This window comes from Nomascus leucogenys, chromosome X (genome assembly GCF_006542625.1).
Source record: "Nomascus leucogenys isolate Asia chromosome X, Asia_NLE_v1, whole genome shotgun sequence".
In the NCBI taxonomy this organism is placed as follows: domain Eukaryota; kingdom Metazoa; phylum Chordata; class Mammalia; order Primates; family Hylobatidae; genus Nomascus; species Nomascus leucogenys.
In genome coordinates this window covers 133,039,225-133,064,852 of record NC_044406.1, presented here as the reverse complement: position 1 = coordinate 133,064,852, position 25,628 = coordinate 133,039,225, and the positions used below count along the sequence as shown (strand labels likewise).

Here is a 25,628-nt window from a genome sequence, read left to right as displayed (position 1 = left end):
CCTTTCTTTTTTTAAAAAAATCAGACCCTTGTATTAAACTTTTAATCATCCAAAGGTAAAATATTTAGACTTACCGAAGGCAAATATTACCTTCAGTGTGTCTTGTTTAGGTGTCTTGGCCAACCAACAGCATTCTTTGTTGAAAATTAACACTTATTCCATGCAGCATTATTTATTGATTCCTTTTTTGCATGTAACCTGCACCCTAGCAGAAAATATTTAAGAAGATTATAGTTCCAAGGAAGGATTGGAACCCTGATTGGCATGAAAGGGTTAATTGTATTGGATGGGGCCCACTCACCAGACCAGACTGCTGTGAGGAGGCTTGTACTTTGGGGGATGGGTTGGCCTGCAGGTGCCTGGCTGTGTCAGATACTATGCCGTACAGTTTATCTGTTCAAAAATATTTTTCAAGGATTATAGGATTATGTTTTTGGTCATGAGAAACCAGCTTGAAACTTTTCTGACAGTTTTAGTAGATGTGGGCTTAATAAACAAGCCAATAGAATGTAAGGGAATTCAGCCTGGGATCCTGCTAAAACTGCAGAACCAGGTGTCACATCCCTTGGGGGAAACTGTGACCTGTAGGGTTAATTGCTGGCACCAGCTTGCCTGGAGTGAGTTCAGTTGCAGGCAGGAGATGGCTGAAGGGGCCCCCACTGCTGAAATCACCCATAGTCAGCTGGGTGGGGATGGTTTAAGAGAGCAGTGTCTGTTGGAAGAGTGTTCTCCTGGTAAGGATATTTAGGAATCTCTTTTGTCAAGAAGTCCATGCCCCACCATAGCAGGCACACCTTGCTCTAGGTCCTGGTTCTGTCTGTCCTACCTCAACACACTGGACATATTTTTCTCATGCCCTGACACATCATGAAATATTAAATTGGTAGGCTAGGTTTCAATTCTATTTTTGTTTTTTTTTGTTTTGTTTTGTTTTTTTGTTTTTGTTTTTGTTTTCTTTTCCCCCTTGACAGCACATGCTATCCCTACTTTGGATATCTCACTGGTGCTTGCTAGTGTACATTTGGGGCTCTCAGATTCCTGCTGCATTTTCCTAGTGTCTTTGATCCTGATGCAAAATCATATGCTTTGTGCTCCAGTTTGCTGCTGCTGTTCCTGCTGCTCTTCCTGTGGCTACTGCCATTTACACTGTTTTCTCTTGGCCTCTGCATATTTGTTCTTTGTGTTGTCTTTTGGGATCATATTTCCTTGTGTTTCCATTTTTTGCCTGCATCATCTCTCAATACTGCACAATTCTCCCAAAAGGTGGGCTGTAGGTCACATGATCCTTCTGAGAAACTCCACCCTTGGTTGCGTGACCACAGGGTCCCACTCTTACTGGGAAGACTGACTTTCTGAGTGACAGCCCTGACGCCCACGCTGTCCTGCCCAGGTGCCACTGACTGACCATTACAGCTTCCTGGCCTGCTTTACTCTCAAACCGGACATTCCGGCTTTGCAAATTGCTGACATCCATGACGCTCTGTTTCCCACCACAATTCCACTCTGTTTCTTGGCCTCTGCCTTTCATCTTCCGTGTGGCTTTAGCCAGGAAGGAATAGCAGTATCTGGGCAGCATGCCACGAGAAAGACTATTCCCCCAGGAGCACCACTTTTTCTGCTTCTCATTTTCAAATGTTCCTGCTTTAAATCTTATTTTTCTTCCCCACTACCGCATGCAGATTACAGAAAAGGAGATCCGAATGTAATCTGCATGTGGTAGTGGGGAAGAAAGATTTACAGATGTTTTAAAATGTTACCCAATGCAGTAGTCATGATTAATATCTCTTAAGAAATGTTCCCCTTTTGGTATATGTGTTATATATATATACATATATATATATATACACATATATATATGTATATACACACACACACACACATATATATACACATACATATGTGTGTATATATATAGTATATAGTATATATGTATTGCCTAGTACATATATACCACAAGGGGAAAAATTCATAAGATATATTAATCATGACTACTGCATTGGGTAAAATTTTAAATCATAAATTAACTAATGAAGAGCAAAGAAAGTTTTCCAAGAGTTTCTGATAACCCTGATCAAGGAGTTATACTGAATGTACTCACTTTGTATTTCGGAAATATGCACATTAGTTTTTGAGAAACTATCATCCAGAAACTAAATTGCAACTGTTAATAAAATGCAGTAGTTCCATCACAAGATAGCCAAGTATTTGATACAATTAACTTTAAATTCCTCCCTGTGATGCGAACTTTCTGTATTGTGTTTACTGAAAAGCTTTCAATGGGACAAGTTTGTTTCTTGCATCTTCAAAATGAGTTTTGAGTTCAAGTAACTACAAAAATTATTGGATACACAGTGGCAACTTAAGGTTGCTCAGTTCAAATATAGAGGAGCCTCACTTTACAAAACATGTGTTTTCCTGAAAAGCTTTGTGTTGATACAACTTTGGAAAATCCAGTCACATCTTAAGCGCATTGAGGGAGCAGGCTACTTAAAGGAACTGCATTCAGTGAACATTTTTGTGACATGAATAATCCTCATCTAATATGTATAACTTCTGAGTTTTGGTTTTCTGAAGACATGAAGCTCCAACCTTTTTCTTTTGCCTTAATAATTTTATGGGAAAACCTTTAAAGAATGAAGAGTCGAGTTTTAATTATTTGTTGATTAATTTAGAAGCAAATGTACATAAGAATGCTTTAACAAACCTGCGTACAGCCTGAAGGAACAGCCGTTTAATTGAATCCATCAACAGCAGAGCTTGACATGTAGCATTCTCTTTAGTGTTTAGAGTACTTAGTCAACTTTCTTAAGAGCCTCAAGCCACTTTTGACTGCTCTCAAAAATCTGTTCCTTTAGCAACTGACATGAATTTTTGTTGCAGAACATTCTTTACTGAAAGCTTTTGAATGACCACAGCAGTCTTTTTCTTGAGTAAAAAGAATCTGGACAGGAATGCAGCATGGTTGTAAAAATGCTCACACAAGCACATGCACACACGTATGCGCATATACACACACTTGGCCAAAATTTCACCACTTCTCTGGATAAAGAAACATCATTACAGGGTCTCTAAGAAATGGAGGCTAGAATAATTTAATTTTTCACTTATTAATTCATTTAAAAATATTTGTTGAACATCTGTGTAGAGCCAGGGACTGTAGTTATTCAACATTTTCCACCTTCTGTATGGGGAACAACAGAATATAGATAATAGAACTCTAAGTTGGGAGAAGATGGGAAAAAGAAAGGGCCAGGTCAGTATTATCCTCATCCCTACCATGTTAAGTCAGTGGGCAATGCTCATTTCTCATTATCGCAGCTTATGGAGTGTTAAGGTTGAAAAGAACTTTTGCAATCCCAAGATGAAAGTCTGCATTTTACAGAGGAGCAAACTGAAGCACAGAGTGGAGAAATGACTTGATGAAGCTCACATGGTGAGAAAGCAATAGAGCCACAGCAAAAATTTATAACAATATCATCCACCTTATAGGGGGCTTGAGAGGATTCAATGAGTCCACATTTATAAAGTGCTTAGAATAGCATTTGGTACTTAGTAAACACAATATTAGTATCCGTTTAATAATAATAATAATAATAATAATAAAGTAGGTGTGGTGGCACACACCTATAGTCCCAGCTCCTCAGGAGGCTGATGTGGGAGGATTGCTTGAGCCCAGGAGTTTGAGACCAGCTTTGGCAACATAGTGAGACCCCATCTCTAAAAATAAATAGTAATAACAACAATAATACAATGTAACATGCTGCATCTCAAGCAGATCAAATCTTACCTCCTTAACTCCTTCTGATGCCTTCAGAGCCATTTACAGAGGTCTTCAAAAACTTGGAGGCTCCACCAAAATGAAGTAAGCTCCTAATTTTGGTGGAGTTGAACCTGTCTTATGCAACGGGATATGATAAATGATGTTTGGGTCAGAATTTGGAAGCGTGGAAGGCCACAAGTAAGAGAATCATGATCACACATCCTGGGTAGTGCAGATCATTCTTGATTTCACTTTCTATCATGGTATCCCTGTAAGAACATTTGCTCTTTTCAAACCACATTTAATGTATGTGTGTATGTATGTATGTATGTATTTATTTATACTTTAAGTTCTGGGATACATGAGCAGAACGTGCAGGTTCGTTACATAGATATACATATACCATGGTCATTTGCTGTACCCGTCAACCCGTCATCTAGGTTTTAAGCCCAGCATGCATTAGGTATTTGTCCTAATGCTCTCCTTCCTTGTGCCCCCCACCCCCTGACAGGCCCTGGTGTGTGATGTTCCCCTCCCTGTGTCCATGTGTTCTAATTGTTCAACTCCTGCTTCTGAGTGAGAACATGCAGTGTTTGGTTTTCTGTTCCTGTGTTAGTTTGCTGAGAATGATGGTTTCCAGCTTCATCCATGTCCCAGCAAAGGACATGAACTCATCCTTTTTTAGGGCTGCATAGTATTTCATGGTGTATATGTGCCACATTTTCTTTATCCAGTCTATCATTGATGGGCATTTGGGTTGGTTCCAAGTCTTTGCTATTGTGAATAGTGCCACAATAAAGATATGTGTGCATGTGTCTTTATAGTAAAATGATGTATAATCCTTTGGTTATATACCCAGTAGTGGTATTGCTGGGTCAAATGGTATTTCTGGTTCTAGATCCTGGAGGAATCACCAAACTGTCTTCCACAATGGTTGAACTAAATTACACTCCCATCAAGAGTCTAAAAGCATTCCTATTTGTCCAAATCCTCTCCAGCATCTGTTGTTTCCTGACTTTTTAATGATTGCCATTCTAACTGGTGTGAGATGGTATCTCATTGTGGTTTTGATTTGCATTTCTCTAATGACCAGTGATCATGAGCCCAAAAACTCATTAAGCTGATAAGCAACTTCAGCAAAGGCTCAGGATATGAAATCAATGTGCAAAAATCACAAGCATTCCTCTACACCAATAATACACAAACAGACAGCCAAATCATGAATGACCTTCCATTCACAATTGCTATAAAGAGAATAAAATACCTAGGAATCCAACTTACAAGGGATGTGAAGGACCTCTGGACCTCTTCAAGGAGAACCACAAACCACTGCTCAAGGAAATAAGAGAGAACACAAACAAATGAAAAAACATTCCATGCTCATGGATAGGAAGAATCAATATCGTGAAAATGGCCATACTGCCCAAAGTAATTTATAGATTCAATGCTATCCTCATCAAGCTACCATTGACTTTCTTCACAGAATTAGAAAAAACTACTTTAAATTTCATATGGAACCGATAAAGAGCACGTGTAGCCAAGACAATCCTAAGCAAAAAGAACAAAGCTGGAGGCATCACACTACCTGACTTCAAACTCTCCTACAAGGCTACAGTAAGCAAAACAGCGTGGTACTGGTACCAAAACAGATATATAGACCAATGGAACAGAACAGAGGCCTCAGAAATAACACTACATATCTACAACCATCTGATCTTCGACAAACCTGAAAAAAACAAGCAATGGGGAAAGGATTCCCTATTTAATAAATGGTGCTGGGAAAACTGGCTAGCCATATGCAGAATACAGAAACTGGACCCTTTCCTTATAACTTATACAAAAATTAGCTCATGTAGTGTTTTTAAATCAACTTGCGGAGTGTTGCTAAGTGCAATGGATGTTTCATACTCCTCATTTTATTTGACCTCTGGGCAGCATTTCATTGTTTTGATTATTCTCTCTGGTTTAAAGAATAGTTTCTTTGACTTCACATTATGTTTTCCTCCTATCTTTCTGGATGATATCTCTCATCCCTCATCCCTCATCCCCCATTCCTCATCCCTTTCCCTCTCCCTCTCCCACTCATAGAAAATTTCACATGTATACAAGAATAGACTTGTTATTTTTTTGAGGTTATGCCACCACTCTGTAAATGGTTATGCTCATTTTCTTTGTTTTGCTTTAGAATTTTATGGATATGGCTCGTGTCTATAATCCAAGCACTTTGGGAGGCCAAGGCAGAAGGATCACTTGGGGCTAGGAATTCAAGACCAGCCTGGGCAACAGAGCGAGACTTTGTCTTTACAGGAAAAAAAAATAAAAGAAATTAGCCAGATGTGGTGGCACATGCCTGTAATCTCAGCTATTCAGAAGGCTGCGGTGGGAGGACCGCTTGAGCCTGGGGGTTTGAGGCTGCAGTGAGCCATGATCCAGTCACTGCATTGAAGCCTGGAGAAAGAGGGAGACCCTGTCTCAAAGAAACAGAGTTTTGTGAATTGCTTTTTTAAAATTTAATTTTGCATTATAATTATGTAAAAACACTACTGTAGTTCCAAAATCAAATTTACAAAACAAGGCATATTCAGAGACATGTAGCTTCAACCCTTGTCTCCGTCTACTTGTTCTCTCTCTCTCCCTATATGTAACCATTTTAGTTTCAATTTTTGGTTCATTCTTCCATCAAAAAATACATTATTTTTATTCAGGGTTTGCAACTCATCTTTACATATGTGCTTACATCTGTTTTCCTGCTCTCCTCCATGCCCATATACTATGCTGGTAATATCCAATTATTTGAAGTTGCTCTATGTGTATATGTGTGTATGTATACATACCTATCCTGCCTAATTTCTTGCCTTTAACCTCATCTTTACATGTGTGTTTATATCTGCCTTTCTGTCTCTTCTCCATATGATACTTCAGCCATATTGAATTATTTAAAGAGCTTAAATGTACTATGTTTCGTATTGCCACTGAGACTTTTTTTTTTGAGGCGGAGTCTTGCTCTGTTACCCAGGCTGGAGTGCAGTGGCGCAAGCTCGGCTTACTGCAAACTTCATCTTCTGGGTTCAGGCGATTCTCCTGTCTCAGCCTCCCAAGTAGCTGGGATTACAGGTGTGCACCACCACGCCTGGCTAATTTTTGTATTTTCAGTAGAGATGGGGTTTCACCATGTTTGCCAGGCTGGTCTCAAACTGCTGATCTCAGGTGATCCACCAGCCTTGGTTTCCCAAAGTGCTGGGATAACAGGCATGAGCCGCCACGCCTGGCCTCAAGACTTCTTAAATGTAGTTCTTTCACACAGAATCCTGATTGGAAAGAGTTCAAGAGAGAATGGAAGAAAAAGCTGTAGGGAAACAGACACTGTCATACATTGCTAGTGGGATGAGTAATAGCATAACCTCTATAAAAGGCTATACCTACTAAATTGCAATACTCAGTACTTTGTCAGCTGCACTCACTTCCCCTTACCTGTACAGTTATACTTCCACACCCGGCCTTCTTAACATTTTCTATCATTATATAACATAAATGTAATGTGTGTTTTTAAACAACTCCCTCTTATTGCCCCTGAAGCCCTCCACTTTACTCTAGTGCCCATTGCAAATATTACTTCCTACAATTGCTCTAGTATGCAAAAGGTGGGGAGCAGTGCCTTAAAGAATAGGGTTCAAATGGGGCTAGTCATGTATGGGTAACATAACTCACTGCAAGAGGCTTTGGCAGGTCTGGGAAAGCACTGGAGTCATTTGCATAAAAATCCTTGGACCTCTTATAAAGCACCGTAGAGAGGACCCTGAAAGCTGCAGTTAGATCTCAGGGATATTCTCACTCTCAAAGCAAATAGGGGAGATGACGGCAGCAAAATCTTTAGAAAAGGGTGCCCCAGGAAGACAGAGAACTCAGCATTATGACTTGAGGCTTGTAGGCAGACTCAAAGGTCTTGGGATTTTATAAAAGGTTTTTTATACAGATAGGTACAGTTTGGCATTTTTCCATAAGAATATATCATTGCAGCCAAATTAGCAGTTTTCTTTAATCTAGGGTAGGTAAGTTCCAGTCTAATGAGATTCAGTCCTATTCTCTGTGAACAAGAATTTATTATTCTCCATTGAAGGGTTGGAGGGGGGTGTGAAAAGCAAACCTCTTAATGGGGATCTAGGAGCAATGACACACACATACTAATTTTGGGAAATATTAAATCATAAATCATGAAATTCTGGGAAATGAAAGAAATTAACATAACCAAATGATATATAGATCTCAGTCCTCTTAGGATGAATAGATGGTGCAACATGTTATAACAAAGTGAATTTTCTGTTGAGAAGTGCATTTAAAAGTAGAAGTGGCCAATAATCCATGTGTCTTATCCAACCTCTGGCATTTTGAGCTCAGGGTTTTTTGTTTGTTTGTTTTGTTCACTAATAGATTCCAAGCATTAGAACAACTCTGAGCACAAAGTAGGTACACAGTAAATATTTGTTAAAGGAAAAAAGCAATAAAGAAAGATTTTATGCTTAAAAGGCTCCTTGCTATTCCTGATCAAGACTTTTTAATAGATCATCTCTTTAAATTCTTTTTTTTTTTTTTTGAGACAGGGTCTCACTCTGTCGTTCAGGCTGGAGTACAGTGGCCAGACCTCAGCTCACTGCAACCTCCGCCTCCCAGGTTCAAGCAATTCTCCTGCCTCAGCCTCTTGAGCAGCTGGGACTACAGGCACCCACCACCACACCCGGCTAATTTTTGTATTTTTAGTAGAGACGGGGTTTCACCATGTTGGCCAGGCTGGTCTTGAACTCCTGACTTCAACCTCAAGTGACCCACACACCTCGGCCTCCCAAAGTGCTGGTATTATAGGTGTGAGCCACCGTGCCTGGCCCATCTCTTTAAATTCTTGATAGTTATCATAAGTGAGACAGTTCAAAATGTAAAATAAATGTTTCCATTTCCAAATGTACAATGGTTAAAATGATATAAATATTTCAACAGCTCTTTTATTTCATTAACAAATGTGACACTGACATTTTTGTAATAAGTATATTTTTGTATAAAGTTGAATATTTTTATATCTAGTTTTTCAAAGTAATGCAGAACATCTATACATTCTTAGAGCAATTAACTTGCATCTAGCTTGGACACCACCAAAAGGTCATGTCAGCCACAAATGGACAGAAATATCCAATGCATGTAAGGACAGATATTGGGGCCAACGCTTGGAGATGTGCCAGTCAGAAGCCTCTGCCTGGATGCTACTCCACTCCCAGCCCCCACCACCCTGAGTGCAGGAAGGGAATGGCAATCCCTGTCACTGCATACCATATCCTATTCCTGCACACCAGTTGAGACTCTGGGCTATGAGAAATGCTCCTTGGGTTATGAGGAAGATTAGGCATGAGTGTAACCATTGCTACAGGTATAATATTCCGTTTACAAATGATCTCAGCAAAACTGGGTCTCTACTAGAACTCATTAATATTTAAATGTTCTAGAGCAGCACTGTCCAATAGAAATACAATGTGAACTACGTATATAATTTTAAACAATCTACTAGTCACCTCAACAAAGTAAAAAGGAGTAAAATTAATTTTAATATTATACTTCACTTAAAAACATATTTGAAATGTATTAACATGTAGTCAATGTAAAATTATTAATGAGATACTTGACTTTTTAAAATTCAGTACTTGAAATCTGTATATAGTTTATACTTACAGCACATTTCAGTTCAGATGCTAAATTTTTAGTGGTTACAGTGAAAAGTAGTTCTACCAAAATAAAAATTTAACAGAGAAATTATTTTACAGTGCTTCAACTTTTAAATTTAAATTAATTAAAATCAAATACAGTGGAATAAAATTTTAAAAATCAGTTTCTCAGTTGCACTATACACATTCCAAGCTCTCATGTGGCTCATGGCTACCATATTGCACAATGCAGCTCTAGAAATATGATACCTAACTGCAAATCAGGTACAAGTGTTATCTAGAAGGTAGTTCTATTGTTATATACTTTTATGACATTAACATAATTACTTTCAAAGTGAATCAACAGAATGCTCTCCTCAAAAATATATTTCTCAGACTAAAGTTCCCAGGCTTTTAAATGTTGACTTATTGTATCTTTTACTATTTACTTTTGGAAAATCTCCAAAATTGTGTTATCTAATAGATCCAAACTGCAGTAATTGAGTTGTACCACAAGAGGACCTGCAAAGACAAGTTGAGCTTAAATTTCAGCCATGCTCATGCTATTAAACTGAAGCGTTAATTAGCAAAACATCTCTGTCAATATTAGAATTTTCACATCTGCCTCAGTTAAAATTGAAAAAAGTAATCCATTTCAACCTAATTTTAAATTAACACATATTATGGGGGCTATTAGTGGTAATATGAGGCTACATGAAGTGACATTTTGGGAAGAATTAGGAGATGGTATGCAGTGGTTAAAAGCATGGAATAGGAAGCCATACAGGCCAGACAAAAGTCTTGATTCTGTCCCACACTAACTGTATAACTGCAGGCCAGTCTCTTAATCCAAAAATAGAGCCATTTATAGTACCCCATCCTAGGATTTGTTGAGGAGTAAGTGAAATAACACATATAAAGTGCTTATCACCGTATGCATAGTTAGTACTAAAAATTGTTAACTATAACATTGATAAAAAAGACTAAGACGTGCCATGGTTAATTGATATGAATTACAAAAGGATTCAATGGATAGCCTCAAGGTTTAATGACATCCGTTTAGCTCTTCTGTCCGTATCTGTTAGTCTTAGCCACCTCTTGAACTAAAAAGTTCTAGGTGCCCTAATTGTTTCCTTTATCTAATAAATAACTGCAGGGCACTGTTGTATACATAACGACATTTATTTATTATTTCTGATTATTCCAAAATATAATTTTGGTCTTTAAGAAACTTCTGGTATTAATTTATTGTGGGAGGCAAAATAGACATACATAAAAAGTTATGTAATATGAAAATTAATTATACTGTTGTGCTGGTGAAGTGGGTCTCTATAAAAAACCTGATTTATAGCTTTTGGTGATTCCATGGGGTAAATACTCCCACCATGGCCAATTAACTACAAGCTACCAATAGTTCAACAACCAGCTTGCAAAACTCCTGAGTATTTAACAACCAAGTCTTGTAAGCTGGTGTGAGCTGGCTGTAGCACACCATTGCTTGTATAACATGGTATAGCAAAATAAAATGTCATGAGAGGATCTATAATTATAAATAAGTTGTATGGAGAATGAGGCTAATACATTCAGAGAATGAAATCTCAATGGAAATTTGGATTAAGTATGCCAGTTGAGCATAAATATCTACCTCCCTTGTATTCCAAATTTTATAAAATTAGTAAAATAGTGATGTAGAAGCAAATCCACCTTGGCCCTCTTACTGTTCTTATAGAACTCCAGGCAATTTCTTTATTAGTGTCTTTGTACTTGGTGTTCTCTCTGTCTGGATTTCTATCTTTAGCTATCTGCATGGCTCCCTTCATCTCTTCCTTTACTTCCTTCAATCTATGTTGCTACACAACCCCCCCCCCCCCATCCTGTGACCCAAGCAGGTACACGGATACTCTTTTTTCCTATTTCTTGTTAAATTCCTCCCCTTCAAACTCCAGCAGATATCACTATCTGACAAGCTATGCATTTTAATGACATATTTGTTGTCTGTCTCCCTCCACTAGAAGGTAAGCTTCATGACAGCTGAGAATTTGTTGTTGTTGTTCATGACGATATCTCTGGTACCTAAAACAGTGACTGGCACAGCGCAAGAGCTCCATAGTATTTGTTGAATGCATAACAATGCTGATAAGACAGTATATCACCAGTGAACCAGAAATTATAAGAAATTCCCAGAGGTTAGAGAGCAGACAGGATCAGATAGAGAAAACCGCATTCCAAAACACATGGGAGAAAACTGCAGAGGTAAGAACAACCCCTGTTCCCCCGCCACCAAAAAAAAAAAGCCTTCAAACTCAGAAGCAATAAATGCTGTGGGGAGAAAGGGGCCCTGTGGAAACCATCAGTGAAATTAATTAAATACTTAAATTAAAATCACGGGGCTGTTTCTCCATCTTTTCCAATACCTTCTCACAACACCCACCTCTTACTGAGCTGAAGGCTATTACACACTTAACCATGGAGAGGTGGACAATAAAGAAACTGCACTTTTAACAAGTGAACTAGCCCCCTAGGAACTGCTTTCAGTGTGGGTACCAAAGTATGAGAGAGAAGTAGAAAAGAATTTCAGATAGGCAGTTGAGTTAGATAGCTGAGAAAGATACTGCTACTTAGGAGAGAAATAAACCCTCCAATATATCAGCAATTGTAGTGGCGATGGCCTACTTTAGGTTGACATACATTTAAGCAACGATGTCTAAACATGCTTTAAGCCCTATCCATTTACATATAGCTGAGTTCACAGACAATACTGCCCATTCAATGGAACATCCTGTTAGGGAAACACATACAACTGCAGAGAAATCCATGGAAACTACCTGTATTCGGAACCTAGCCCTTCATTCATAAACATGAACAGATAGCCAAGTACCTCTAGAGAGCTGCATAAAACAGAAAGGCCACCGTAAACCATGAGAACAACTGATCTCAGAGAAAATAGATATAATACATGCAACAGATGAGGAATACAACAATAACAATAAAATTTTTGAAAAATTTGAAAAAAATAATTTTCATTCATAAAACAAAATAAGCTTCACAGCAACAAAAAGATTAGAGAACAAGAAACAGTTCTTGGGAATTATCTTTTTAGCAAAATAAGAAAAATGCAAGAAAAGTATTAAATAATAGAATGTGCATGATTGAAGAGCAAATTGGGGCTCTGGAGAATAAAGTCAAGGATTTAAAAAAATGAAACATAGAAACCAACAAACGAAAAACTCCTACAAGCTAAAGAGATGAAAATTTGAGTTAAAAGTTAAGAGATGTTGTCAATCAATCCTAGAAGTTTAATCTAATAAGAGACAACATAGTAAGAGGGGAGAAATAATCAAATAAATAATAAAACAGAAAAATGGTTCCCAAGCTTTAAAAAGGAATTTTCTGAATAAAGAGATTTATCCAATGCTGACCAAGAAGAATAATAAATGACCCACATCTGGGCATATTCTTATGTATTTCATAACTCCAAGGGTAAAAGAAAATTCCAGAAGCTTCTACGGAGACAGAGGCAGAAAGAAAATTTTGTCCAAAGGAGTAAAAATCAGATTTGTATAAGAAGAAAAAGAAGCAATACCTTCAAAGTTCTGAGGGAAAACCATTTTTTAACTTACAATTCTATATCTAGTCAAGCTAACTCTATAGTGAGGCAAAATAAGGATTCCTTCGGACATGGAGAGAAAGTTATTCCCTGCAGACTTCACTGAAAAAAATTACTCAAGAAGCTACTGTAGCAAAATGAAAAATAAATCCAAGGCAGAAAATTGGAAATGCAAGAAACAAAAGTACACGAAGAGGCTAGAAATACTTATATATATTCTTAAATAACGGTTGATGCATAACTTAAAAAAATCCCTAGAACTAAATTTCCAGATCACTATAATATGGGAGATGGATAGGGCAGGCTGAAAGGGTAATGGAGTGCTATAGATCTTATCTTTTTCAGGGGAAGTGTATAGATACCTGTTAATTGTACATGAAGAAGGAAAATGTTAATTTTTAATATTTATTAACAGTTTAAGGGTAGCCACTAAAATAATAGAAATAGGATGTGTAACAAAGCTGTAAAGGGGCAAAAAAGAAAAAGACAACAAAGTGCAAGAAAGTAAAAGGGAGGGGAAGATAAGGAAAAGAGTGGGAATAGAAGTGGAAAAGAAAAAAATAAGGAAAGAAAGGTAAATATAAGACATAAAATAGAGCATCATTGATCATATAAATATGTATGGGTTAAATTCCCTGATTCAAAGAAAAAGAGAGACATTTAAATAGAGTTAAACACAACTCCCCTTCTAACAAGATCTGGCTATATACCATAAAGAAATATACTAGAAATAAGCCAAATGAATTAAATGACACAGAGAATTTGAAAATAAAGAGATAGGGAAATAAACACCAGGCAAATGTGTGTTTTAAAAAAGCACATATCAATACTAGATATAACTTAAGGCCAAATGCTAAATGTGATATATATATATATATATATATATATATATATATATATAAAACAATTAAATGAGACATAGAGATCTATATTAATATATTAGTACAATCTATTATCCTTCAAGAGAACATATATGTATCTTGTCAACTAAGATCTATATTATATATATGTATTTATATGTATATCTATATCTATAATATATATCCACACATATATCCATCAAAGAAGGACTTCACATCTTTTTCAGACAATTACAAAAGATTTACAAAGATTGATAATGAATATGGCCACAAAGGAAAAGAACATATTCTCCAAAGCAGAAGTTAAGCAAGTCATTTTCTCTTAACACAGAAGCAAAATCAAGAATTTAATAAACAGACAGTAATAAAATTAATCTATATATTAGTTTCTTATTATAGCTGTAAGAAATTGCCACACACTTAGTAATTTAAAACAACGTAAATTTATTATTTGGAGATCAGAAATCAGAAGTAGATCTTATGAGGCTAAAATCAAGTGTCAACAGATCTCTGTTTTTTCTGGAGGCTCTAGGGGAAAATTCTTTTTTTGTCTCTTCCAGTTTCTAGAGGTTAACCTCATCACTCTGTATTGCCTCATCTCTTTCTCTGACTCTGCTGCCTTTCTCTTTCATCTTTTAAGGACTCTTGAGATTATATTGGGCCCTCCCTATCTTAAGATAGTTGACAATCACATCTGCAAAGACCCATTTGCCATGTAAGGTAACAGGTTCTAGGGATTAAGACATGGACATCTTTGCAGGGAGATCGGGGGAGGAGGTTGTCCTATCTACCACAATCAGGGAGTGAAATGACACTCTTCTAAATAACTCTTGGATTAAAAAAAAAAAACTCAAATTACAACTTATTTAAAAATGAAAAACAGTTATTGTAGTATATATTCAAACCCATGGAATGCTTCAAAGATGTACTCAGAAGACAAGATACAGCTCTAAACATATGTATTACAAAACAGTAAATATTGGGAAAAAATTAAGTGCTTAATTCAACAAACTAGAAAATTAATAGAAAAAATATGCCCAAAGAAATCAGAAAGAGCTGATACAGATAATGCTATGGAAAACAGTAAGACAAGCCAACAATACATTAAATAAATCAACAAAAATGAAATTTGGTTTTGGAAAGAACAAAAAAAAAAACCTTGACAAGTGTGATTATGAAAAAAAGAGCAAACACACAAAGTTAAGAATGAGAAAGCAGAATTAAATATATAGAGCATATTTTAAAATTTGTAAGAAGAATTCTACATGTACAATTTTATACCCTACATTTAAACTCATGATTACAGAAAATACCTGAAGAAACAGTAGAAAGTTTGAATAGGAAAATAACAATATAAGAATATGAAAAGATATTCAAAAATTTTACCCTTACCATGTTTTTCATATATGTTTCATATATGAAGTTCATTCATGATTTGGCTCGCTGCTTGCCTGTTGTTGGTGTATAAGAATGCTAGCTGCTTTTGTACATTGATTTTATATCCTGAAACTTTGCTGAAGTTGCTTATCAGCTTAAGAAGCTTTTGGGCTGAGACAATGGAGTTTTCTAGATATAGCATCATGTCATCTGCAAAAAAGATAGTTTGACTTCCTCTCTTCCTATTTGAATATGCTTTATTTCTTTCTGTTGCCTGATTGCTCTGGCCAGCACTCCCAATACTAGGTTGAATAGGAATGGTGAGAGAGGGCATTCTTGTCTTGTGCTGGTTTTCAAGGGGAATGCTTCCAGCTTTTGCCCATTCAGTGTGCTGTTGGCTGTGGGTTGTCATATATGGCCTTCATTATTTTGAGGTATGTTCCTTCAATGCCTAGTTTATTGAGAGTTTTCAACATGAAAGGATGTTGAAGTTTATCAAAGGCATGTTCTGCATCTATTGATATAATCATGTGGTTTTTGTCTTTAGATCTGTTTATGTGATGAATCACATTTATTGATTTGTGTATGTTGAACCAACCTCGCATCCTGGGGAATGAAGCCAACTTGATCATGGTGGATAACCTCTTTGATGTGCTGCTGGATTTGGTTTGCATCTATGTTCATCTAGGATATTGGCCTGAAGTGTTCTTTTTTCACTGTGCCTCTGCCAGGTTTTGATATCAGGGTGATGCTGGCCTCATAAATTGAGTTAGGGAGGAGTCCCTACAATTTTTAAAATTTGTTTCAGTATAAATGATGCTAGCTCTTCTTTGTACCTCTGGTAAAATTCGGCTGCGAATCCATCTGGTCCTGGGCTTTTTCTGGTTGATAGGCTATTTATTACTGCCTCAATTTCAGAACTCATTATTGGTCTATTCAGGGATTCAATTTCTTCCTGGTTCAGTCTTGGGAGGGTGTATGTGTCCAGGAATTTATCCATTTCTTCTAGATTTTCTACTTTATGTGCATAGAGGTGTTTATAGTATTCTCTGATGGCTGTTTGTATTTCTGTGGGGTCAGTGGTGATATCCCCCTTATCATTTCTGATTGTGTTTATTTGAATCTTCTCTCTTTTCTTCTTTATTCGTTTAGCTAGTGGTCTACTTTATTAACCTTTTCAAAGAACCAGCTCCTGGTTTCGTTGTTATTTTGAAGGGTTTTTTGTGTCTCTGTCTCCTTCAGTTCAGCTCTGATCCTAGTTAATTCTTGTCTTCTGCTAGCTTTGGGGTTTGTTTGCTCTTGCTTCTCTAGTTCTTTTAGTTGAGATGTTAGGTTGTTAACTTGAGATATTTCTAGCTTTTTGATGTGGGCATTTTAGTACTATAAATTTCCCTCTTAACACTGCTTTAGCTGCATCCCAGAGATTCTGGTACATTGTCTCTTTGTTCTCATTAGTCTCAAATAATTTCTTGATTTCTACTTAATTTTATTATTTACCCAAGAGTCATTCAGGAGAAGGTTTTTCAATTTCCATGTAATTGTGTTGTTTTGAGTCAATTTCTTAATCTTGAGTTCTAATTTAATTGCACTATGGTCTGAGAGACTGTTAGGATTTCAGTTATTTTGCATTTGATGAGTAGTGTTTTACTTCTGATTATGTGATCAATTTTAGAGTAAGTGCCATGTGGCAATGAGAAGAAGTATATTCTGTTGAATTTGGCTGGAGAGTTCTGTAGCTATCTATCAGCTCCACTTGATCCAGAGCTGAGCTCAGGTTTTAAATATCTTTGTTAATTTTCTGTCTCAATGATCTAATATTGACATTGGGGTGTTAAAGTCTCCCAATATTATTGTGTGGGAGTCTAAATCTCTTTGTAGGTCTCTAAGAACTTGCTTTATTAATCTGGGTGCTCCTGTATTGTGTGCATATATAAGATAATTAGCTCTTCTTGTTGAATTGAACCTTTTACCATTATGCAATGCCCTTCTTTGTCTTTTTTGAACTTTGTTGGTTTAAAATCTGTTTTGTCAGAAATTAGGATTACAACCCCTGCTTTTTTCTGTTTTCCATCTGCTTGGTAAAATTTCCTCCATCCCTTTATTTTGAGCCTATGTGTGTCTTTGCATGTGAGGTGGATCTCTTGAAGACAGCATACCAATGGGTCATGATGAGCGGTGACAATGTGCTAGCAGCCCTCGCTCACTCTCGGTGCCTCCTCGGCCTCAGTGTCTGCTCTGGCTGTGCTCGAGGAGCCCCTCAGCCTGCCGCTGCTCTATGAGGGCCCCTCTCTGGGGCTGGCTGAGGCAGGAGCTGGCTCCCTCTGCTCGTGGGGAAGTGCGAAGAGAGAGGTGTGGGTGGGAGCCGGGGCTACACGTGGTGCTCACGGGCCAGCGCAGGTTCCAGGTGAGCATGGGCTCAGCACCTGCTGAGCTTGATCAGAGGCTGAATACCGTGTGTGGACCACCCTTCCCTCCTTGTGGGATCATTGGCCATGTTAGCAGGTCTCCATCTCTTTCTCACTTCCTCTCTTTTCCTCTTGATTGTCTGGGATGAGCTCCCTCTGGGCTGCCAGAGTGCCCAGGCTAGGTGCCGCAAAGTCCTGTGGTGAGTGCCAGTGAGAGGTGAGGCTGGCTGGGCTTCTGGGATGGGTGGGGACTTGGAGAACTTTTCTGTCTAGCTAAAGGATTGTAAATGCACCAATCAGCACTCTGTGTCTAGCTAAAGGTTTGTAAACACACCAATCAGCGCTCTGTGTCTAGCTAATTGGCTGGGGACTTGGAGAACTTTTCTGTCTAGCTAAAGGGTTGTAAACACACCAATCAGCACTCTGTGTCTAGCTAAAGGTTTGTGAATGCACCAATCAGCACTCTGTCAAAATGGACCAATCAGCTCTCTGTAAAACAGACCAATCAGCTCTCTGTAAAATGGACCAATCAGCTCTCTGTAAAGTGGACCAATCATCTCTCTGTAAAGTGGACCAATCAGCAGGATGTGAGTGGGGCCAGATAAGGGAATAAAAGTAGGCCACCGGAGCCAGCAGCAGCAACTGCTGTGGTCCCCTTCCATGCTCTGGAAGCTTTGTTCTTTCGCTCTTCACAATAAATCTCGCTGCTGCTCACTCTTTGGGTCCACACTACCTTTATGTGCTGTAACACTCACCCCCGAAGGTCTGCAGCTTCACTCCTGAAGGCAGCGAGACCACAAACCCACCAGGAGGAACGAACAACTCCGGGCGTGCTGCCTTTAAGAGCTGTAACACTCACTGCGAAGGTCTGTGGCTTCACTCCTGAAGTCAGAGAGACCACAAACCCACCAGAAGGGAGAAATTCCAGACACATCTGAACATTGGAAGGAACAAACTCCAGACACACCATCTTTGAGAACTGTAACACTCACCGCGAGGGTCCGCGGCTTCATTCTTGAAGTCAGCGAGACCAAGAACCCACCAATTTCAGACACAATGACTCTATCAAGCTTGCCGTCTGTGCCTTTTAATTGGGACATTTAGTCCATTTACATTTAAGGTTAGTATTTTTATGTGTGAATTTGATCCTATCATCATGATGCTAGCTGGTTATTTTGCAGGCTTGTTTATGTGATTGCTTCATGGTGTCACTGGTCTGTGTAATTCAGTGTGTTTTTATAATGGCTGGTAGTGGTTTTTCCTTTCCATATTCAGTGCTTCCTTCAGGAGCTCTTGCAAGGCAGGCCTGGTGTTGAAAAATTCACTAAGCATTTGCTTGTCTGAAAAGGATCTTACATTCTTATTTGCTTATGAGGAAAAATATGGAATGCTTCATGAGTTTGCATGTCATCTTTGTGCAAGGGACATGCTAATGTTCTCTCTACCATTCCATTTTAGTATATATGCTGCCGAAGTGACCACCAAAATATTTTCTTAATGGTTGCATAATAGTCTTCAGTCATTCTTCAACTGGTAGTTGTCCATTTTTCTTTTACCTTTTTACATTATCAAAAAAATTCACAAGGAACATATGTATATCCATAGATGTGGGGTTTTCTATTAAACATAAAAATCGAATTGCTCAGTGTGTACTGTTTTTGAGTGCAAGTAACATAACTCAAACCAGCAGTGGTTTAAACCAGGAATATATTAGTTGTTTAGTGAACAAGAAATCTGGTAGAAGATAGTCATAGTTTGAGTGTTCAAAGTCATAGTCCACAAGACAAGCTCTTTTCATAATTCTATTCTTCCATTCCTGGGCATATTGCCTCTCGGTTACAAGATGTCTACTGAAGCTCCAGATGTTCACACAACAAGATACAAAGTATAATGGGAAGGAAGAGGGCAAACAAACACTGTTTTATATAGTTCTCTGTAAGGTAGAACTGTATGGCCCCAAATAAACTTTCTCTTACATCTAGATGGCCAAAAAGAGTTTCACACATACCCATCTCTATACCAGTCAAAGGTCAATGGGAATGGCATGTCATGATTTGTTTGGACTGGGTGCATTGCTCCCTAGACAAGACCATGCTCCTATCAGTGAGGAAAAAAATACATAGAGAAAATAATCCTTGGAAAGGCAACCAACAGCGTCTGCTATGATACGATATGGAATTGATTAATATGCTACTTAGACATCCTCAGTAAAATATCTGTTAGGGAAACAGGAGCCTAGCAGAACCAGAGTGACACCATTTTAAGTTCAGCTCCATCTTGAGACTAAAAAGGCACTTTCGGTTCCAGCCATGGCTCATGATTATAAAGTGTTTATAGTTGAGGAAAACCTACAAGGACACACACCTACGATAGCAGAAAGTCTAGATGTCCCAATACCCATAACAATATATGGTTTCAAAATAATTATAGTTATTCTTTGATGTACTTACCCACTAAAATGTCAAGGATAGTTTTCCTTAAATCAACAGAATAATAAATTTTCTCATGCTGTCTGCTCTCCTGCACACAGTCACAGCTTAGTTTAGTCTTTGCATAGACAGGACACTTATATAAGAAAAGCTTAAAGATAGTGCATTTCTCGCTTAATTTCTGAGGATGGCCTGCTCTGTAACAGTGTGGCTTTCAATATCTTATCACTGCACTATGCAACTCACCTTGAATTCTTTCTTCTGTGAGATTCAAGAACACTCTCTGCAGATCTGGATTGAGACCATGTCCCTACAAAGGACATGATCTCCTTCCTTTTTATGGCTGCATCAGGTTTCTTGTGTTTGCTAAGTCAGTTATCACCTGTCCTTTTGCTTTCCAACTTCTAAAATTTTGATTCTACTGTCTCCTCCTATCCTGACTCTCTCTCTCTCTGTATGTATGTATGTGTGTGTATGTATGTTTCCATCTATTACTTTATAATTTTCCTGATGTTTCATGAGGTAGTGGAGGCATATATCTTCAACCACCATCTTTGTTAAGTCCTACACTCTTAGCCAGTATGTATCATTGTCTTGCAAGTCAGGCTGAAGAGTGATCTGAATGCACTTGAAAGTCTGAATGAAATTGTTGTGTTGGGAAAATTATCACAGCAACAATGTACAGGATGGATGAGAAGGGGGAGAAAACAGAAGCAGGTTATTTGCCCATTTGCCTTGCTTGTAGTATCCTTCCCCTTACTTCTCAGTTTTTTTTTTTTTTTTAAATTATACTTTAAGTTCTGGGATACATGTGCAGAACGTGCAGGTTTGTTAAATAGGTAGGCACATGCCATGGTGGTTTGCTGCACCCATCAACCCGTCATCTACGTTAGGTATTTCTCCTAATGCTATCCCTCCCCTAGCCCCCCACCCCCCGACAGGCCCCGGTGTGTGATGTTCCCCTCCCTGTGTCCATGTGTTGTCATTTTTCAACTCCCACTTATGAGTGAGAACATGTGATGTTTGGTTTTCTGTTCCTGTGTTAGTTTGCTGAGAATGATAGTTTCCAGCTTCATCCATGTCCCAGCAAAGGACATTAACTCATCCTTTTCTGTGGCTGCATAGTATTCCATGGTGTATATGTGCCACATTTTCTTTATCTGGTCTATCATTGATGAGCATTTGAGTTGGTTCCAAGTCTTTGCTATTGTGAGTAGTGCTGCAGTAAACATATGTGTGCATGTGTCTTTATAGTAGAATGATTTATATTCCTTTGGGTACACACCCAGTAATGAGATTGCTCAGTCAAATAGTCTTTCTGGTTCTAGATCCTTGAGGAATTGTCACACTGTCTTCTAAAATAGTTGAACTAATTTGCACTCCCACCAACAGTGTAAAAGCATTGCCATTTCTCCACATCCTCTCCAGCATCTGTTGTTTCCTGACTTTTTAATGATCATCATTCTAACTGGTGTGAGATGGTATCTCATTGTGGTTTTTATTTGCATTTCTCTAATGACCAGTGATGATGAGCTTTTTAAAATATGTTTGTTGGCTGCATAAATGTCTTCTTTTGAGAAGTGTCTGTTCATATCATTCACCCACTTTTTGATGGGGTTGTTTGTTTTTTTTTCTTGTAAATTTGTTTAAGTTCTTTGTAGATTCTGGATATTACCCCATTGTCAGATAGATAGATTGCAAAAATTTTCTCCCATTCTGTAGGTTGCCTGTTCACTCAGATGATAGTTTCTTTTGCTGTGCAGAAGCTCTTTAGTTTAATTAGATCCCATTTGTCAATTTTAGCTTTTGTTGCCATTGCTTTTGGTGTTATAGTCATGAAGTCTTTGCCCATGCCTATGTCCTGAATGGCACTGCCTAGGTTTTCTTCTGGGGTTTTTATCATTTTAGGTTGTACATTTCAGTCTTTAATTTATCTTGAGTTAATTTTTGTATAAGGTGTAAGGAAGGGGTCCAGTTTCAGTTTCCTGCATATGGCTAGCCAGTTTTCCCAGCACCATTTATTAAATAGAGAATCCTTCCCCCATTGCTTATTTTTGTCAGGTTTGTCAAAGATCGGATGGTTGCAGATGTGTGGCATTATTTCTGAGGCCTCTGTTCTGTTCCGTTGGTCTGTATCTCTGTTTTGGTACCAGTACCATGCTGTTTTGCTTACTGTAGCCTTGTAGTATAGTTTGAAGTCAGGTAGCATGATGTCTCCAACTTTGTTCTTTTTGCTTAGGATTGTCTTGGCTACACGTGCTGTTTATTGGTTCCATATGAAATTTAAAGTAGTTTTTTCTAATTCTGTGAAGAAAGTCAATGGTAGCTTGATGAGGATAGCATTGAATCTATAAATTACTTTGGGCAGTATGGCCATTTTCACAATATTGATTCTTCCTATCCATGAGCATGGAATGTTTTTTCATTTGTTTGTGTTCTCTCTTATTTCCTTGAGCAGTAGTTTGTGGTTCTCCTTGAAGAGGTCCAGAGGTCCTTCACATCCCTTGTAAGTTGGATTCCTAGGTATTTTATTCTCTTTGTAGCAATTGTGAATGGGAGTTCCCTCATGATTTGGCTGTCTGTTTGTGTATTATTGGTGTATAGGAATGCTTGTTATTTTTGCACATTGATTTTGTATCCTGAGACTTTGCTGAAGTTGCTTATCAGCTTAAGGAGGTTTTAGGCTGAGATGATGGGGTTTTCTAAATATACAATCATGTCATCTGCAAACAGAGACAATTTGACTTCCTCTGTTCTTATTTGAATATCTTTTATTTCTTTATGTTGTCTGATTTCCCTGGCCAGAACTTCCAATACTATGTTGAATAGGAGTGATGAGTGAGGGCATTCTTGTCTTGTGCCAGTTTTCAAAAAGAGTGCTTCAAGCTTTTGCCCATTCAGTATGATATTGGCTGTGGGTTTGTTATAAATAGCTCTTATTATTTTGAGATATGTTCCATCAATACCTAGTTTATTGAGAGTTTTTAGCATGAAGCGGTGTTGAATTTTATCAAAGGCCTTTTCTGCATCTATTGAGATAATCATGTGATTTTTACCATTGGTTCTGTTTATGTGATGGATTACATTTATTGATTTGCATATGTTGAACCAGTCCTGCATCCCAGGGATGAAGCCAACTTGATCGTGGTGGATAAGCTTTTTGATGTGCTGCTGATTCGGTTTGCCGTTATTTTATTGAAGCTTTCCACATCGATGTTCATCAGGGATATTGGCCTGAAATTTTATTTTTTGTTGTGTCTCTGCCAGGTTTTGGTATCAGGATGATGCTGGCCTCATACAATGAGTTAGGGAGGAGTCCCTCTTTTTCTATTGATTGGAATAGTTTCAGAAGGAATGGTACCAGCTCCTCTTTGTACCTCTGGTAGAATTCGATTGTGAATCCATCTCGTCCTGGGATGTTTTTTGGTTGGTAGGCTATTAATTACTGCCTCAATTTCAGAACTTGTTATTGGTCTATTCAGGGATTTGACTTCTTCCTGGTTTAGTCTTGGGAGGGTCTATGTGTCCAGGAATTTATCCATTTCTTCTAGATTTTCTAGTTTATTTGCATAGAGGTGTTTATAGTATTCTCTGACAGTAGTTTGTATTTCTGTGGGATTGGTGGTGAGATCCCCTTTATCATTTTTTATTGTGTCTATTTGATTCTTCTCTCTTTTCTTCTTTATTAGTCTGGCTAGTGGTCTATGTATTTTGTTAATCTTTTCAATAAACCTGCTCCTGGATTCACTGATTTTTTGAAGGGTTTTTTGTGTCTCTATCTCTTTCAGTTCTGCTCTGATCTTAGTGATTTCTTGTCTTCTACTAGCTTTTGAATGTGTTTGCTCTTGCTTCTCTAGTTCTTTTAATTGTGATGTTAGGGTGTGGATTTTAGGTCTTTCCCACTTTCTCCTGTGGGCATTTAGTGCTATAAATTTCCCTCTAAACTGCTTTAGCTGTGTCCCAGAGATTCTGGTATGTTGTGTCTTTGTTCTCATTGGTTTCAAAGAACTTACTTATTTCTGCCTTAATTTCGTTATTTATCCAGTAGTCATTCAGGAGCATGTTGTTCAGTTTCCATGTAGTTGTGCAGTTTCGAGTGAGTTTCTTAATCCTGACTTCTAATTTGATTGCGCTGTGGTGTGAGAGACTGTTTGTTATGATTTCTGTTCTTTTGCATTTGCTGAAGAGTGTATCACTTCCAATTATGTGGTCAATTTTAGAATAAGTGCTATGTGGTGCTGGGAAGAATGTATATTCTATGAATTTGGAGTGGAGAGTTCTGTAGATGTGTATTAGGTCCTCTTGGTCCAGAGCTGAGTTCAAGTCCTGAATATCCTTGTTAATTTTCTGTCTCATTGATCTGTCTAATACTGACACTGCGGTGTTAAAGTCTCCCACCATTGTTGTGTGGGACTGTAACTCTTTTTGTAGGTCTTTAGAACTTGCTTTATGAGTCTGTGTGCTCCTGTATTGGGTGCATATATATTTAGGATAGTTAGCTCTTCTTGTTGCATCAATCCCTTTACCATTATGTAATGCCCTGCTTTGTCTTTTTTTATCTTTGTTTTGGTTTAACGTGTGTTTCATCTGAGACTAGGATTTCAACCCATTTTTTTTTTCTTTCCATTTGCTTGGTAAATCTTCCTCCATTCCTTTATTTTGAGCCTATGTGTGTCTTTGCAAGTGAGATGGGTCTCTTGAATACAGCACACCAATGTGTCTTGACACTTTATACAATTTGCCACTCTGTATCTTTTAATTGGGGCATTTAGCCTGTTTACATTTTAGGTTAGTTAGTATTGTTATGTGTGAAATTGATCCTGTCATTATGTTGCTAGCTGGTTATTTTGCCTGTTAGTTGATGCAGTTTCTTCATAGTGTTGATGGTCTTTACAATTTGGTATGTTTTTGCAGTGGCTTGTACTGGTTTTTCCTTTCCATATTTAGTGCTTCCTTCAGGACCTCTTTTACAGCAGGCCTGGTGGTGACAAAATCTCTGAGCATTTGCTTCTCTGTAAAGGATTTTATTTCTCCTTTGCTTATGAAGCTTAATTTGGCTGGATATGAAATTCTAGGTTGAAAATTCTTTTCTTTAAGAATTTTGAATATTAGCCTCCCACTCTCTTCTGGCTTGTAGGGTTTCTGCAGAGGGATCTGCTGTTGGTCTCGTGGGCTTCTCTTTGTCAGTAACCCAACCTTTCTCTCTGGCTGCCCTTAACATTTTGTCCTTCATTTCAACCTTGGTAAATCTGACAATTATGTGTCTTGGAGTTGTTTGCTCTTCTCGAAGAGTATCTTTGTGGTGTTCTCTGTATTTCCTGAATTTGAATATTGGCCTGTCTTGCTAGGTTGGGGAAGTTCTCCTGGATAATATCCTGAAGAGTGTTTTCCAACCTGGTTCCATTCTCCCCATCACTTTCAGGTACACCAGTCAAGTGTAGGTTTGGTCTTTTCACAAAGTACCATATTTCTTGGAGGCTTTGTTCTTTCCTTTTCATTCTTTTTT

The 25,628-nt window shown here is 38.0% G+C and overlaps 1 non-coding gene across 1 annotated transcript; it reads right to left on the bottom strand.

Annotated features, from left to right (window-relative positions):
• Positions 1-19,069: 19,069 nt before the first annotated feature.
• Positions 19,070-19,175, bottom strand: LOC115833402. The gene has a single exon (XR_004028838.1). It is a non-coding gene; the product is annotated as a U6 spliceosomal RNA (small nuclear RNA).
• Positions 19,176-25,628: the final 6,453 nt, after the last annotated feature.